This window comes from Lepidochelys kempii, chromosome 1 (assembly GCF_965140265.1).
Source record: "Lepidochelys kempii isolate rLepKem1 chromosome 1, rLepKem1.hap2, whole genome shotgun sequence".
Classification (NCBI taxonomy): domain Eukaryota; kingdom Metazoa; phylum Chordata; order Testudines; family Cheloniidae; genus Lepidochelys; species Lepidochelys kempii.
This window is the reverse complement of record NC_133256.1, coordinates 17,791,193-17,808,798: the sequence shown is the minus strand read 5'-3', so window position 1 is coordinate 17,808,798 and position 17,606 is coordinate 17,791,193.

The window sequence follows — 17,606 nt, the reverse complement described above, 5'->3', positions numbered from 1 at the left end:
CCGTTCAAAGAAAATCAGACACAGATGGGGCAGGATGAGTCAACAGCTTTTGTGTTGCAATGTTTTGTCAGGCTGCTTTTTTAGGTTGTGATCTACTTGATTTCCCCCTCCGCTCCCCCATGAATGAGCCCAAAGGGAAAGTGCCATAGAAATCTCAGAACTTCACCTGGTTCTAAGTTGGAGCTGTGCATCTTTCAGCTGCACAAATTGGGCTCAACTTCACCCCAAAGACTTAGTTTGTCTCAATCAACTAGAGATGGGACAAAATCAGACCTAATCTCTCAGGGGAAACTTTGGCTGTGACTTCAGAATCAGACCTCATGGATGACCCGAATATCCCTGAACCCTGAGGTCTGGGCCATATCACTTTTTCTTATATATATATATATATATATACACTCAATATAGACGACGTAGCGCACAGCATATATCATAGAATTTCAGGGTTGGAAGGGACCTCAGGAGGTCATCTAGTCCAACCCCCTGCTCAAAGCAGGACCGATCCCCAATGAAATCATCCCAGCCAGGGCTTTGTCAAGCCTGACCTTAAAAACTTCTAAGGAAGGAGATTCCACCACCTCCCTAGGTAACGCATTCCAGTGTTTCACCACCCTCCTAGTGAAAAAGTTTTTCCTAATATCCAACCTAAATCTCCCCCACTGCAACTTGAGACCATTACTCCTTGTTCTGTCATCTGCTACCACTGAGAACAGTAGATCCATCCTCTTTGGAACCCCCTTTCAGGTAGTTGAAAGCAGCTATCAAATCCCCCCTCGTTCTTCTCTTCCGTAGACTAAACATCCTCATTTCCCTCAGCCTCTCCTCATAAGTCATGTGTTCCAGTCCCCTAATAATTTTTGTTGCCCTCCACTGGACGCTTTCCAATTTTTCTACATCCTTCTTGTAGTGTGGGGCCCAAAACTGGACACAGTACTCCAGATGAGGCCTCACCAGTGTCGAATAGAGGGAAACGATCACGTCCCTTGATCTGCTGGCAATGCCCCTACTTATACAGCCCAAAATGCCTATGGCCTTCTTGGCAACAAGGGCACACTGTTGACTCATATCCAGCTTCTCGTCCACTGTAACCCCTAGGTCCTTTTCTGCAGAACTGCTGCCTAACCATTCGGTCCCTAGTCTGTAGCGGTGCATGGGATTCTTCCGTCCTAAGTGCAGGACTCTGCACTTGTCCTTGTTGAACCTCATCAGATTTCTTTTGGCCCAGTCCTCCAATTTGTCTAGGTCCCTGTGTATCCTATCTCTATCCTCCAGCATATCTACCTCTCCTCCCAGTTTAGTGTCATCTGCAAACTTGCTGAGGGTGCAATCCACACCATCCTCCAGATCATTTATGAAGATATTGAACAAAACTGGCCTGAGGACCGACCCTTGGGGCACTCCACTTGATACCGGCTGCCAACTAGACATGGAGCCATTGATTACTACCCTTTGAGCCCGACAATCTAGCCAGCTTTCTATCCGCCTTATAGTCCATTCATCCAGCCCATACTTCTTTAACTTGCTGGCAAGAATACTGTGGAAGACAGTGTCAAAAGCTTTGCTAAAGTCAAGGAATGACACGTCCACTGCTTTCCCTTCATCCACAGAACCAGTTATCTTGTCATAAAAGGCAATTAGATTAGTCAGGCATGATTTGCCCTTGGTGAATCCATGCTGACTTTTCCTGATCACTTTCCTCTCCTCTAAGTGCTTCAGAATTGATTCCTTGAAGACCTGCTCCATGATTTTTCCAGGGACTGAGGTGAGGCTGATTGGCCTGTAGTTCCCAGGATCCTCCTCCTTCCCTTTTTTAAAGATGGGCACTACATTAGCCTTTTTCAAGTAGTCCGGGACTTTCCCCGATCGCCATGAGTTTTCAAAGATAATGGACAATGGCTCTGCAATCACAGCCGCCAACTCCTTTAGCACTCTCGGATGTAATGCATCCGGCCCCATGGACTTGTGCTCGTCCAACTTTTCTAAATAGTCCTGAACCACTTCTTTCTCCACAGAGGACTGGTCCCCTCCTCCCTATGCTGTGCTGCCCAGTGCAGTAGTCTGGGAGCTGACCTTGTTCGTGAAGACAGAGGCAAAAAAAGCACTGAGTACATGAGCTTTTTCCACATCCTCTCTCACTACGTTGCCTCCCTCATTCAGTAAGGGGCCCACACTTTCCTTGACTTTCTTCTTGTTGCTAACATACCTGAAGAAACCCTTCTTGTTACTCTTAACATCTCTTGCTAGCTGCAACTCCAGGTGTGATTTGGCCTTCCTGATTTCACTCCTGCATGCCCGAGGAATATTTTTATACTCATCCCTGGTCATTTTTCCAATCTTCCACTTCTTCTTGTAAGCTTCTTTTTTGTATTTAAGGTCAACAAGGATTTCACTGTTAAGCCAAGCTGGTCGCCTGCCATATTTACTGTTCTTTCTACACATCGGGATGGTTTGTCCCTGTAACCTCAATAAGGATTCTTTAAAATACAGCCAGCTCTCCTGGACTCCTTTCCCCCTCATGTTATTCTCCCAGGGGATCTTGCCCATCAGTTCCCTGAGGGAGTCAAAGTCTGCTTTTCTGAAGTCCAAGGTCCGTATTCTGCTGCTTATATTATAATAGTATAATAATACATTAATACAATGTGAGTTGGTAGATACTGGTGCAAATACCCCTCCCCCCTGTGGAGTGTCCTCTTTTTTAAATGTTCAAATTTGATAACCCTAATACAGAAGAAATCAGTAGTTGGAGTAGCATTGGCTAATTGGTTTATAAGATGGAACTGAATGTTTTAGCAGGTTCTGAGGAAAGAAAGAGAGAGAGAAAGAGAGAGAGAGAAATTGGTTTGGATAAAACAAGAACATTATTTCTTCCAGCCTAACCACGCCTCTTCAAAAGCCATTTTTACACTGATGTTACCAGCCTCAAGACCCATGCCTGATCCTTTGTCATCTGAGTTGTAATAGTTTAATTTATACTGAAATCTCTTCAAGACTGGAGTCCTTATTTTTTCACCTTTGAAAAGGACCATCGCTCCAATGGCATTTTGATATGAATCATCATACTTGTAGCCCAAAGCTCAAACTGAATCCACCCACACAAATTGTTATTCGATGTTCAAAAATTAGACACTCCCCCCCCACCCGCACATCATTTTGCATTTTTTGTATGGCTCTAGAAAGTAGAGACCAGAAAAAGAAAGCCCTAAGTAGCACAATAGAGCCTGTTTTCTCAAAAGTTTTTTGTCTAGTTCTACTGACCCTAGAAGTTCAGATAGTTTGGATAATCCTCATGACAGTCTGGATATTTGGGTGTTTATGCAAAGTGAAACTCACATCTGTTTGACTTTCTCATATCAAACACCTTCCTATAGCATCTGCAAAAATCAGGATTCTTGAGTTATCGGAGTTTTATACAGTGAAGGCTCTCAGCCAGTCAAAATGATTACAAATTTCACTACTGTCAAATTATTTCTTGCTGAATAAGTCCTTAGTATTAACTTTATGGGTTCTTCCCTCAGTTTAACATTCACTTCCCTATTTCTAGCTAAGTTATCCTTTATAGAATCATAGAAATGTAGGGCCGGAAGGGACCTCAAAAAGTCATCATGTCCTTCACTGAGGCAGGACCAAGTTGTAACCTTTCTGCTAAGGTGGAGTTGGCAGCAACAAGTACTGGGTTCAATATCTAGCGGTTCCTCTTTAACAGTACAACAGAAATCTGGCTCAAGCCCCCACCCTGTAACCTAGGAAAATTACAGACCACCCCCTGGGTCCAATACTTCCCTTCACACAAGCACAGTGTCTGTGTGAGAAAAGAAACTTTTAATAAAAAGGAAGTAACCCAGCATTAATTTGGGAAAACTCCGCAAGCAGGATTCATAAGCGTAAGATCGTGAGCAAAAAACCAACCCCAGAGTACGCTGGGCAAGTATCTTTTGCCTCAGGTTCTTAAGTCCAACAAACAAAAGTTACTTTAATGTGCCCCTTCCTTCTCCCTCCACTGCTGTTGTCCTGGGTCAGTGGAGACACAGAGTTCAGAGGTGCTTTTGTGTGAGTTCACCAAAAGGCACCTTGCTCATTCTTCAAGCCACTCACTGCTCACTCCAGCCATGGCGGGGGAGCTCCATTGCTAGCACAGGCTGTACAGTCTCGCTCATCAGAGACACTGTCCCATAGCAGGTCTAATGCTTAGACCTGGGTTTCAGTGATTTCCACCCTATTGATCTGCAACACAAGAGTCTCAATCAGCTGTCATTACACAGTGGAGAGGGGGATGTTCAAACGGTTTCTAGGACCCTTAAGCAGGGCCTGCACCACCAGGTACAAACATCTCTCTCCACCTTCTCTCATCTCTACTGGGCTTTAGCACTCCCACCCCTTGATCAGCAAGCGCAATTCAGTTGAGGGTAAACTCCCGCAATCAGGGCATGACAAGCTGCCCTTCATTCACACAACAAGGACAACAGTCATTTATTTCCCCTGCACCCAATAACAAAGTGACTTGCAATCCAGCACCCACCAAAAATGATCATTTGGTCAAAGCAGCTCCATCACACATCACACCTAGGTATAGTGGGTGGTCCATGCAATCAAGGTCCTCTTCCCCCAGCTTATCACAAGATGTCAGGGGAGAGTTCATTGAGACGCTGCTTACAAAGTAAACCTAGATCTCTAGGTTTGTTTGTCCAATCTGTTTCTAAAAACTTACAATGATGGAGATTCCACACCTTCCTTGGAAGACCATTTCAGGGCTTAATTACACTTATATTTAGAAAGCTTTTTCTAATACCTAGTCTAAATCTCCCTTGCTGCAGATAAAGTCCATTATTACTTGTTTTACTTTTAGTGGACATAAGAACATAAAAATCGCCATACTGGGTCAGATCAAAGGTCCATCTAGCCTAATATCCTGTCTTCCGACAGTAACCAATCCCAGGTGCCCCAGAGGGAACAAACAGAACAGGTAATCATCAAGTGATCCATCCCCTGTCGCCCATTCCCAGCTAATAGTCATTCATAGTCCTATCCTCCTAGTTCTTTTTTGAACCCTAATATAGTCTTGGCCTTCACAACATCCTCTGGTAAGGAGTTACACAGGTTGACTGTGTGTTGAGTGAAAAATACTTCCTTTTGTTTCTTTTAAACCTGCTGCCTATTAATTTCATTTGGTGACCCCTAGTTCTTGTGTTACAAGAAGGAATAAATAACACTTCCTTACTTACTTTCTCCAAACCAGTCATGATTTTATAGACTTCTATCATATCCCCCCTTAGTCGTCTCTTTTCCAAGCTGAAAAGTCCCAGTCTTATTAATCTCTCCTCATATGAAGAAAAGGAGTACTTGTGGCACCTTAGAGACTAACCAATTTATTTGAGCATGAGCTTTCGTGAGCTACAGCTCACTTCATCGGATGCAGTAGCTCACGAAAGCTCATGCTCAAATAAATTGGTTAGTCTCTAAGGTGCCACAAGTACTCCTTTTCTTTTTGCGAATACAGACTAACACGGCTGTTACTCTGAAACCTCTCCTCATATGGCAGCAGTTCCATACCCCTAATCATTTTTGCTGCCCTTTTCTGAACCTTTTCCAATTCCAATATATCTTTTTTGAGATGGGGCAACTGCATCTGCATGCAGTATTCAGGATGTGGGTGTACCATGGATTTATATAGAATCAATATGATATTTTCTTAAAGATTCCCAACATTCTGTTAGCTTTTTTGACTGCTGCTGCACATAGAGTGGATGTTTTCAGAGAACTATCCACAATGACTCCAAGTTCTCTTTCTTGAGTGGTAACAGCTAATTTCGACCCCATCATTTATATGTATAGTTGGGATTATGTTTTCTAATGTTCATTACTTTGCATTTATCAACATTGAATTTCATCTGCCATCTTGTTGCCCAGTCACCCCATTTTGAGAAATCCTTTTGTAACTCTTCACAGTCTGCCTGGGACTTAACTATCTTGAATAGTTTAGTATCATCTTCAGATTTTGCCACCACACTGTATACCCCTTTTTGCAGACCATTTGTGAATATGTTGAATTAGGATTGGTCCCAGTACAGACCCTTGGGGGGTCACCACTATACCTCTCTCCCTTCTGAAAACTGACCATTTATTCCTACCCTTTGTTTCCTATCTTTTAACCAGTTACCAATCCATGAGAAGACCTTCCCTCTTATCTCATGACATCTTACTTTGCTTAAGAGCCTTTGGTGAGGGACCATGTCAAAGGCTTTTTGAAAATCTAAGTACAATATATCCCCTTGTCCACATGCTTGTAGACCCCCTCAAAGACATTCATACAATGGCAGAATGTATTTTGTTTTAAATACATGGCTTCACATGATTTGGAGCAACTTTGATCATGTATGTCAGCAACCGGGCTGTGGATGGTCAAGTCTAATGGTTGTAGCAGTGGTAGTCATGCCTAGTGGGCTGAGCAAGAGTCAGGAACCAGATGTCAAGACAAAGGGAGGAGCCCAAGCCAGGAGTCAAGCCAAGAGGAAGAGCCCAAGGCAGTGAGCAGGGTTGGAGCAGACCAGAGCTGGACAGGATCAGTGCTTGCACAAGAACAAGCACTTCTGTATCAGCCACCTGCTTGTCATGATGGACGGTGGCCAGACCAAACCTGATTGGCATGAAATGCCCGGAGTGACGTGAGCTGCTGCTGTGGGGTGAGTGTGGGATGGGCTCACTCCGTAACCTCTGGGGTATTCCCTCAGTGTTTTTACACACACTCTCTCTCTCTCCCTCTGTATGTAATGGTGAGTCTCCAGAAAAGACAAAATGCAGTTGGTGGATCATCGTAAAAAGTTTGGGAACCACTGTCTTAATAAATTCGTATTTAGTTTTTAGATAGAGCTGTGAACTATAATCGCAAGGGAAAAAACTCACTTTCCTTTGTCTGTCTGTCTCATCCTGCAATCCAAGCAGGGCTCCACATATGTAAATTCAATTTCAGAAAACAGTTCAGTGATTCTAATCTCTTCAGGCAAGGGACCTATCTTATTTGTCTGCAAAGCACACAGCACACTTTTGGATGCTGTAAAAGCCCAAACAAACAACATGTGGTGAAATGGAACTGGTATCTGTTGCTGCAGTATGGGCACAAAAAATGCATCTGAATCATAGAATCACAGAATATCAGGGTTGGAAGGGACCTCAGGAGGTCATCTAGTCCAACCCCCTGCTCAAAGCAGGACCGATCCCCAACTAAATCATCCCAGCCGGGGCTTTGTCAAGCCGGGCCTTAAAAACATCTAAGAATGGAGATTCGACCACCTCCCTAGGTAACCCATTCCAGTGTTTCACCACCCTCCTTGTGAAATGGTGTTTCCTAATATCCAACCTAGACCTCCCCCATTGCAACTTGAGACCATTGCTCCTTGTTCTGTCATCTGCCACCACTGAGAGCAGCCGAGCTCCATCCTCTGTGGAAACTGCCTTCAGGTAGTTGAAGGCTGCTATCAAATCTCCCCTCACTCTTCTCTTCTGCAGACTATATAAAGCCAGTTCCCTCAGCCTTTCCTTGTAAGTCATGTGCCCCAGCACCCTAATCATGTTCATTGCCCTCCACTGGACTCTCTCCAATTTGTCCACATCCTTTCTGTAGTGGGGGGGCCCAAAACTGGACGTAGTACTCCAGATGTGGCCTCATCAGTGCCGAATAGAGGGGAATAATCACTTCCCTTGATCTGCTGGCAAGGTGACTACTAATGCAGCCCAATATGTCTTCAGCCTTCTTGGCAACAAGGGCACACTGTTGACTCATATCCAGCTTCTCGTCCACTGTCACCCCCAGGTCCCTTTCTGCAGAACTTCCACTTAGCCAGTCGGTCCCCAGCCTGTAGCAGTACATAGGATTCTTCCTCCTAAGTGCAGGACTCTGCACTTGTCCTTGTTGAACCTCATCAGATTTCTTTTGGCCCAATCCTCCAATTTGGCTAGGTCACTCTGGACCCTATCTCTACCCTCCAGCATATCTACCTCTCCCCCCAGTTTAGTGTCATCCACGAACTTGCTGAGGGTACTATCCATGCCATCATCCAGATCATTAATGAAGATGTTGAACAAGACCGGCCCCAGGACCGACCCCTGGGGCATTATGCTTGATATCGACTGCCAACTAGACATGAAACCATTGATCACTACCCATTGTGCCTGACGATCTAGCCAGCTTTCTATACTCCTCTAATGGGAGGGATTCTCCTGTCAGCATAGGTAACCCTCTTCCCCAAGAGGCAGTAGTGAGGTCAACCCTAGCTTTGTCTAATCGGGGATTTAGATTGGCTTAACTACACCACTCGTGTGTGGATTTTTCACACCTCTGACTAACGTAGTTGAACCGACCTAATTTTCTAGCATTGACCACGCCTAAGTGACCGAGAGAGGTTTCTTCTAATGCAAATTATTATCTGATTACTTAAAGTTCTTAGATTGCTATAGCAAATAGAGAAGATAGTTTTAAAAGTGGAGGGCAATCAGTGCATGTTTACAAATTATCCCAGTGTGTGATTCCTAGTTACAGTGTGGATATCTTAATTATCCAATAAATACACAGTGTGTACTTTAAAAGTACTTTACAAGAGTTATTGAGTGGTTTGTGCCTCACTGTTGCACATTAGTCAATGAATTAATAGTGCATTTCTAAAAAACTCTGTGCAATAAATACACCTTAGGATATATTTTTGTTATGGAATCGTATATCGGGATCTTCGTATTTCATTATACAGTATCTTTTATCTTCCAATACTGTCCCATCTAGAGAGACATTTTTCTCCAGTGTGTCAGTACGTATAAACTCTGCTTACAATTTGTATTCATAATGATTATGTTTGTAATGTTATGTTTGCTTATAATGCAGTGTGCCGGGGCTTTTAAAAAGATGGCTGTGTCTTGAAGGAACTTCAATAATTATGCAAAAGCCCTGAAATAAAACAGTTAAGGGAGTCATTCATGTTGTTAATAATTCAGTATATGCATCTCTGGGAAAGAGAATGAGAGACAGCAGTTGATTTCTAAGAAGCTATATCTAGTCCTTGGTGGACACAATGGAAAAAAATAGTGTCTGTGCCCCTGCCCCCCCCCCCAAAAAAGCAGTAAGCACAACTGGAACGACTAACAATGGTGCCAAATATGATAAACAGAACAATTATGTAGACACATATGAGAAAATTATTTAAAAACCAATGTTTTTAATGATACTTTAACATAGATCATAGAACATAGAATCTCAGGGTTGGAAGGGACCTCAGGAGGTCATCTAGTCCAACCCCCTGCTCAAAGCAGGACCAATCCCCAATTTTTGCCCCAGATCCCTAAATGGCCCCCTCAAGGATTGAACTCACAACCCTGGGTTTAGCAGGCCAATGCTCAAACCACTGAGGGATGTTACATAAAAAATACATTGATTTTTTTGGATAATCCTAGGGAAGTTGGCCTTCACATGCAGGATTGAAAACATTTATTCATCAGGTCATCATTAGTGTTGTCTCCGTCTCACTTCTAGAGAAGTCACGCTGATCCTCATGCACGCTGCACTCAAACATCTCTGTACCAGGCTAGCTGCTGGCCAAACATTTGCAGGGTGGTTAGCCTCTCGTGTTGCATGCAAGCATTTGATTGGCTAAAGGGTTGATTTGGGAACGCATGGTAATTCACACATCACGGGTGTGATCAGTTCTTCCTCCAAAAACCAATCCAGGCCTGGTAGGGGAGGGTAGTTTTGGATGAGCTCAATCATCCTGGAGCCATTCTATTGCTTGCTACTTTGCTCTCTTGTTAGAAAGTATAAATGCACCGCTTGTCAATGGCAATTTTCTCCATTTATCTTCTTCTTGGAAAATATTTACGAATGTAGCTCTGCAGGTGTTGTAATGTTGGTCTTCTAATGGTAAATTTGGCATACACTCCAGTGCATTTATGATCTCATCAGTGATTGCCTCAGCTGTTCTGAGCACCTTCCACGCAAGGAGAGTACAGAGGCTGAATCAAATGTCTTCCAGTAATGTCTTTTCAGCCAACCTTCCAGCAGTGAAACACCCTGAAAGGATGTGGAAACCTGGCAGTGTGCTGGCTTTTAATGGTCTGAGTGATAGAAACGCATCTGTGAGGGACATACCACGATTCTGTTCTCCAGCAGCAGGCATGGGATCTTGAGGAAGTCTTCAGTGGCATCTCACAGAGAGCACTGGAACGTATGTGCTTTGTGCAAAATTCTGGAGTTGAGTAGCACTTTGCTGTGACATTGATGGCATGTATGATAACTTTAGCGTCAGCCTCCTAATGACAACTACAAAGAAACTCCACTGAACAGTGTGAAGCAGCAGCTTCATTAAGCCCTGTGACAATGAAGTTCTTCAAGCAATTATTTGTATGCTGGAGAGTTTTTTCCTGCAAGGTATGCAGTTAACTCATCCTTTTTAGGAGTATGAGACAGTAGCTTTTTCATTGTGACATTGTGGAGTCAATAATTTTGAATTGGATAGATGCAATACCATGGAGTCTCTTGGTTGGAAAATGGGTGAGTCAGGAAGCTCCTTCAGGAACAATTCTTTGCTGGTCCAGACAGCACTTGAGATTGGGACTGGTCTCCACTAATATGATACTGATAGCAGACCATAACAGTAGGGTAAGCAGGGTCTGAATGAACTCTCCCTTGACAGCTAGTGAAGAGCTAGAGGAAAAGACTGCAGGAGCAGCCCATGTTGCATAAACATACCTGCTTTGCCTAGGTGCATAGTAGATGGAACTCCTTTGCCAAAATGATCAGGTTTGGTTGCAAATCATTTAGTATTTGAATGAAGGGGTAATGAAGTGTTGTGATCCTTTTTTTTTTTTTTGAACAAAAAGCCATTTCAAACCAGAACAACAAAATATTGTGTTGCAAAAATGTCGAGACAAATTAAATTAAATTAAATGTAATTAAAAATGTTAATATTAAAAAAATTAAAAATAAAATAAAATCACAAAACAAATTATGCAAAATCAACACCAGTTAAAGGAACATTTCAATGCTGCGGAATCTGTATTTTGGGGTGGGGGTTGGGGAGTTTTGTGAGGAAAAAAAATTCACCCCGCTCTGGTGTCAGTTCTGTAGAGTGGAGTCCTCTATCTATTGAAGAGGTACAATGCTGGCTTGGATAATGGAATCTTCCCCCAATTTGGTACTGCCCTGCCACCATTCCTCAGCTCTGCCCACTATGACCAGTGAAATGATGTGATGTATGTTACTATACGGCTGCTATCTATATATTGCACCTTATAAAGTAAAGATTGTCTGCAGGGCACTTCTGAGTTAGTCCATGGTGCTTCATGTCTCAAATACCACGCTCTCCCTTACAAAAACTTATGTACAGATCTGATTGTGAGCACTTGTCATATTGACTTCAAGAGGGTTGTGGTGGATTCTCCAGGAAACGTTGAGAGAGAAAATTGCATTTTTATTTTAATTTTTTTACTGAAAACTGTTTCATGAAAAAATGCAACCAACTCTAATTCAGATACTACTCCTATATAAATAATAATAAAGAACAAGTGGGCTGTACTTGGAAAATGAAAATAAGCAAAGCTTTTGGGGGTAAAGAAACCTTATATCAAAGAGTCTAAGAGCTAGACACTGCCATACTTACTCCTGAAAGCAGTAGCTTGCTCTGTGAGTAGTCCCATTGGAATAGTTAGGACTCCTTGCAGGGTAAGCTTCCACTGAACAGGATTATGTTACACAGTGTGGCACAGTGAGTGCAATAAAAAACAGGGAAGAAAAGAAAATTCAGTTGCACATTTACTTTTTTTCAAAATACAGGATAACATGCTGAGAAGATGGTAGATACCAGTAGAGCAGATTAAATGATAGGTCATACTGTTTTAAGAGAGGTTTCAGAGTAGCAGCCCTGTGAGTCTGAGAAGAACAATGCAGCAATTACTTGTAGGCAAGTTACATGTAAACCATTTCATCCGTCTCCATAGATATTCAGATGTAAAGTGAATTTCAAAGGTAATTATGTTAATTTAAAATGCTTTGCCCTGGGAGAATTCTGCAGCAGCTTAAATGTATCCATATCAGTGGAATGTTTGCACCATGTCAGTTGTTTCGTTCATGGTGGTTATATTGACCCTATAATATAGTTAGTGAATTCTCAGTAGTTTACTAGGCAGACTACAGTAGGGCAAATAACAGTTTTTTCAGTTCTTTGGCAATGTTGAAAAATCAAAAACAAAAAATTGGGGTTGAACAAAACATTTAATTTAGACAAATCAAAACATTTCATTTTGATTTTGATCGCTTTTAAACGTTTTTGAAATTTTTAAATAAATTAAAGGACATTTTTGAAACAGTCATTGCAGTCTGAAAAATCTCGATGTTTTACTTACAAAATGTTGAAACAACATGTTTCAAGTTTTCCAGAATTTTGTCGTTCCCTCTCTTCCCCCCCCTTAAAACAAAACAAAACAACAATTCAATGAAACAGACACAAATTCACAAAATGTTCTGGTGTTGCCAAATCTGCATTATTTTGCTGAAAATAAGTTTCAGCTGAAAAAGTTCACCCAGCTTTATCACAGATCTCTACCACTGGAGGAAAAGGAAAATCTGTGTGAGCTATGGTGCTATGAGGTGCTGATATCCTCCAAACATGGCAGCCACTAGAGAGGAGCTGTTTCTGCAGAAATACCATTCCATAATGCTTTGAACCCATCTCAGTGTCTTGCAGATGGTACTACAGAGTCCTGTGTTAGCATTCCAAGCGAAGACTAAGTGTTAGACATGTACGGAGTAGGATGGACAAACTGGCTTGGATAAAATCTGAACACAACCCTTCTTCAAACTCTTGCTCAGAATTTGGAATGGAACCTTTTTAAGTTTTGAAAACATCTGATTATCCTTCCTCATCCCCACTCCTTTCATTTCCACACCTCTAGCTGCGATCAGAAGCAAAGAATCTGTCAGAAGGGCAGGGAAGTAATGTTACTGCAGGTTTCTTTGGGGGCAATTCTGTAGAGACATGCCAAGATCTGTTCAAAAGAGGGTCTTCTCCATTGTCCAGGGTCCTTCCTCATCTCTCTCCTGAAGGCCCACTTCTTCTCAAACCTTTCCTACATTGCTATCTCACATATTATGTCCTCTTGCCACCTCTGTATTTTAATTTGTTTCTTATTGATAAATCTGAGTTCTGTTCAGGTTTTTATACTGCTCCCATCACCATGGTGGTATTTGAGATCCTACTTTAGGGCCTGATCCAATTCCCATTGAAGTAAATGGCAAATCTTCTATTGATTTCATTAGACATTAGGCCAGTCCCTGGTATTCTACGGTTAAGGTTAGCAAAGCCAACTAAAGGACTTAGTCACACAACTCCCATACAAAATTTAGTAACCAGGATCTCATATTTCATTGTAATGGGTATGGTAAAAGAATCTAAAATTAATGAGAGTTGTAGAACTAAATCTCCTAATTGGCTTTGAAAATCTAAATCAGAGCTTCTTCTGGCAAGTACCATATCTTTTTGGTATGTTTTAATATTTAACAACATCAGAAAGTAGTGTCAGGCATTATCTGGTGACTTGGTTTAAGTTCAGTGTTGATCCACATCGCCTGCTTGTCCATAAACAAAATAAGTAAAGACAGGTTTCAGAGTAACAGCCGTGTTAGTCTGTATTCGCAAAAAGAAAAGGAGTACTTGTGGCACCTTAGAGACTAACCAATTTATTAGAGCATAAGCTTTCGTGAGCTACAGCTCACTTCATCAGATGCATATCGTGGAAACTGCAGCAGACTTTATATATACACAGAGAATATGAAACAATACCTCCTCCTACCCCACTGTCCTGCTGGTAATAGCTTATCTAAAGTGATCATCAGGTGGGCCATTTCCAGCACAAATCCAGGTTTTCTCACCCTCCACCCCCACACACAAATTCACTCTCCTGCTGGTGATAGCCCATCCAAAGTGACAACTCTTTACACAATGTGCATGACAATCAAGTTGGGCTATTTCCTGGATTTGTGCTAGATGACCTTCTGGGGTCCCTTCCAACCCTGATATTCTATGATTCTATGATCACCAGCAGGAGAGTGAATTTGTGTGGGGGGGTGGAGGGTGAGAAAACCTGGATTTGTGCTGGAAATGGCCCACCTGATGATCACTTTAGATAAGCTATTACCAGCAGGACAGTGGGGTAGGAGGAGGTATTGTTTCATATTCTCTGTGTATATATAAAGTCTGCTGCAGTTTCCACGATATGCATCTGATGAAGTGAGCTGTAGCTCACGAAAGCTTATGCTCTAATAAATTGGTTAGTCTCTAAGGTGCCACAAGTACTCCTTTTCTTTTTGAAAATAAGTAAAGTAAGCTCATCTCAGAGATGAGACAGATCAGCTGTTCTGTTGGCAGGAAATATCATAGTAACCATTGGATTCCACAGATGAGAAATTATCACTAAAGTACTTGCAAAACCTGTATACGCACAAATAATTTCAAAGAAGAGTGAATTATAATGGACTAATAATGAGATTCAAGAACCTATGAGCTACGAACTAAGCACCTTCATGATGACTGCGTCTTCCTGGGGTCACATGAGAATGAAATTTACCTTTAACCCTTAATCGGAAAAGAGTTAAATGTCACATAACTTATGCAATGTATAAAGCAGTGCAAAATCCACTATTAAAGCAACCTTTGAAGATTAGGAACATGAGCACAATTTGTTTAACTTAAAGTAGGTCTTATATAACTATTTGGCTGCATTTATCTTTTATAGTGTTAACTCCAGAGAGAGAATGGAAATAAGCACACCAGCAGTGCTTAAACTAAACATAAGATTTCAGAGGCATGGGATTTTAAACACGAACACTCAGATACTTTGTCGTAGAATATCAAGCATTAAGGTTATCATTAGATTGTGTAATGCAGGCAAGAGTATAAACTCACAAGGGATTTAGCATTTAAGTTTCTATTTCATGGGGTGACAACTTGAAAATGTTGAGTAGGTCTTTTCGGAGATCTTCAAAGGCTGCTTGCTCTGGCTAATCTAATTCTTTGGTCAAACCATTAATTTTGACTAGAAGAATAGTGGGTGTTTTTACCTTGTAACGAACTCCGGAGTCACAAAGCATCTACTTGCTCTTTTCTTGATAGGCTCAGCTGAAGAATCTGGATAAATGCTAATGCTGTGATTTTCATATTTCAGTGGCTTGGCTGTCTTATCAGTTTCAATTATACTGACTTTCTCATGAAAACAAAGAGAGAAAATGACAAATTGGAGTTTGAGGGTTTTTTTAAATGTATTGGCTGCTTCTAAGAGTCAGCTATCAGTAAGCCATGTCTTCTATTACTAATTTTTGAACTCTCTAGAGAGCTGATCAGCCAAATAGCTTTCACTCTGTATGAACACCTGCAAAATGCCAGGTTCTCTGCTTTGAACTAACACCGCAAGCTTGCTTTTTCATCATTCCTATTCATGGACTGGCTGGCTTTGTAGTCTCACTTCTTGAAATGTCATTTTTCCAGGATTCTTACTGTTGGGAATGCCATCCAAAAAAGTGACGTTCATGTGGCCCCGATTATTATGTATTAGCCCCCTATGCATAGTCTTACATCCTCAAGTTCATCCACAAGCCTCTGTACCCTATTTACATTTACGTCTCTTAAAAACCCATTTCTGTGGTGCTGGTAGGCACTTCACAGCCCTCATGGAAATGTAATAGAGAATGTAATAGGAATGAAACCCTACAGAAATGCAATATGGTTCTATAAAAATTACTCTTAAAACCTATAGAATTTAACAGAGAACAGAGTGTCTGTATCTAATATAAAATCATACAAAAGAAATGTACAGCAAGGGATGAAGTAGTCAATTAAATGTTACAGGATAGTTTAAAACAAAACAAAACTTATAGAAAGGCTATCATTCTTTATTAACTTCTATGAGATTTTTCTTGTAAGGGTTTGATAAGAAGAGGGATGTTACCTGGCAAACAGCTTTTTGTTTGACTTGGGGTTAGGTTTTTGTTATTGTTTGGTTCTTTTGGAGGAGTGGGGAGAATGGTCAGTGACCAGGATGCAGACAGTTGTGCCCAGCTGGTGAAGCAGGAGTCAGGCCTCAAGGATAGAGTAGGAGTCAGTAGCCAGGAATCGGAGCCAAGAGTCAGAACCAGAATCAGAGGCTAGTTGTCAGAGCCAAGGGTCAGAGCTAAAGTTCAAAATCAGAGACCATGGTCAAGACTTGGTTACCTGGAGCAAGATAAAGCTGGATCCAAGGCAGGGGCACGGCTGGGAACAAGCAGAAGCTATCACAGCCCATTGGGCAAAGGCTTTGAGCAGCTACCAAACCATTGCTGGGCTGAAGAGCCAGTCTGCTGATTCTTCCAACTGATCAGGTGGTAAAGACAATCAGGCAGCCTCCTGCAGGCCAGCTGTACTCATTAAAGAACCTGGAGACAGGCTCCGCTTCTGCCGCAGGCCCTGATTTCTGACTGGGGAGCAGAGGGAAGTGAGGAAGGTATCTTATATCCGATGAGTATTACAGTAAATATCCAAATATATCAGTGACATTGCTGCTTTCACTTGACCTCCCTCCCTGCTCCCATTCCAGTCACCAGTCTTTCTAACTGCTTCTTCCACTGCAAGCTTCCACTCAACCCAGTTCTCCTAAAGGGCTGGCAGAGGGGCTCCTCTATGCCTTAAAGCCTGGCCAGCTCCTAGAAACAAGTGTGCCACTTCTTTGCCACTGTCCATCAGCCTGATGTTCATTTCTGTACCCAGAATATTTTCCTATAATATGCTGAGCAGTTAATAGCATAGGACTGGTAGCTAACGTGATCTTACTCAGGGAGATTTCATAAAAATACATGCGTTTGTGAACCTTTACAGCCTAGGTCCTCACCTGCAGGACCATCTTGTAATATAAATGAATAAATATCTCCAGTTGTAAGAGTAACTCATTTGGGCTGTCCACTTTCTTGCGATCTGTGTGGAAAGATATAAAAATACATGAAAGTGACAGAACAAGCAGACTTTTCTTTATTATAAAATTTTCCTTTAAGCCTTCACCAAACCTGACAGCATCTCTGTGCATTTAGTAGACTATCACAAGCTGTTCTGAATTGCAAATACTTACACTGAGCTTTCCAAGCAATAACATGCTAATTCTGTGATTAATCCTGCCGTTTTCAAAGTCCGTCCAATTTTTTTTAATTTCTCCCTTTTCACAAACAGTTTAGTTGCCCTGCAGAGAATGACTTTTCTGTTTGCATTCTGCAGAGTCAATATATCTAATGGAGGTTACCAACTATTTTATGCCCATTTTATGACATCAGCACCTTGGTACATGGTGCAGGCTCGTATTTCAATCTTAGTCTCTTGGTGCATGCTGCCAGAAAGAGCAAATGCACATGTATAAGCAAGGAGGGTTGCGGGTGACTCTCTAGATGTGTTTGGAACAACGACACTAGTATAATTTCTACAGCACCACAGCTGTGCGTGATTGTGTACAGCGTGCCAGAGATGTGCCACCAGTAGAATTCTCTGCAAGGATCCCAACAGTTCCCAGCAGCACCCTGACAGCAGGATTGTCTGGCTATGTAGACTCCCTTCTCAGGCCCT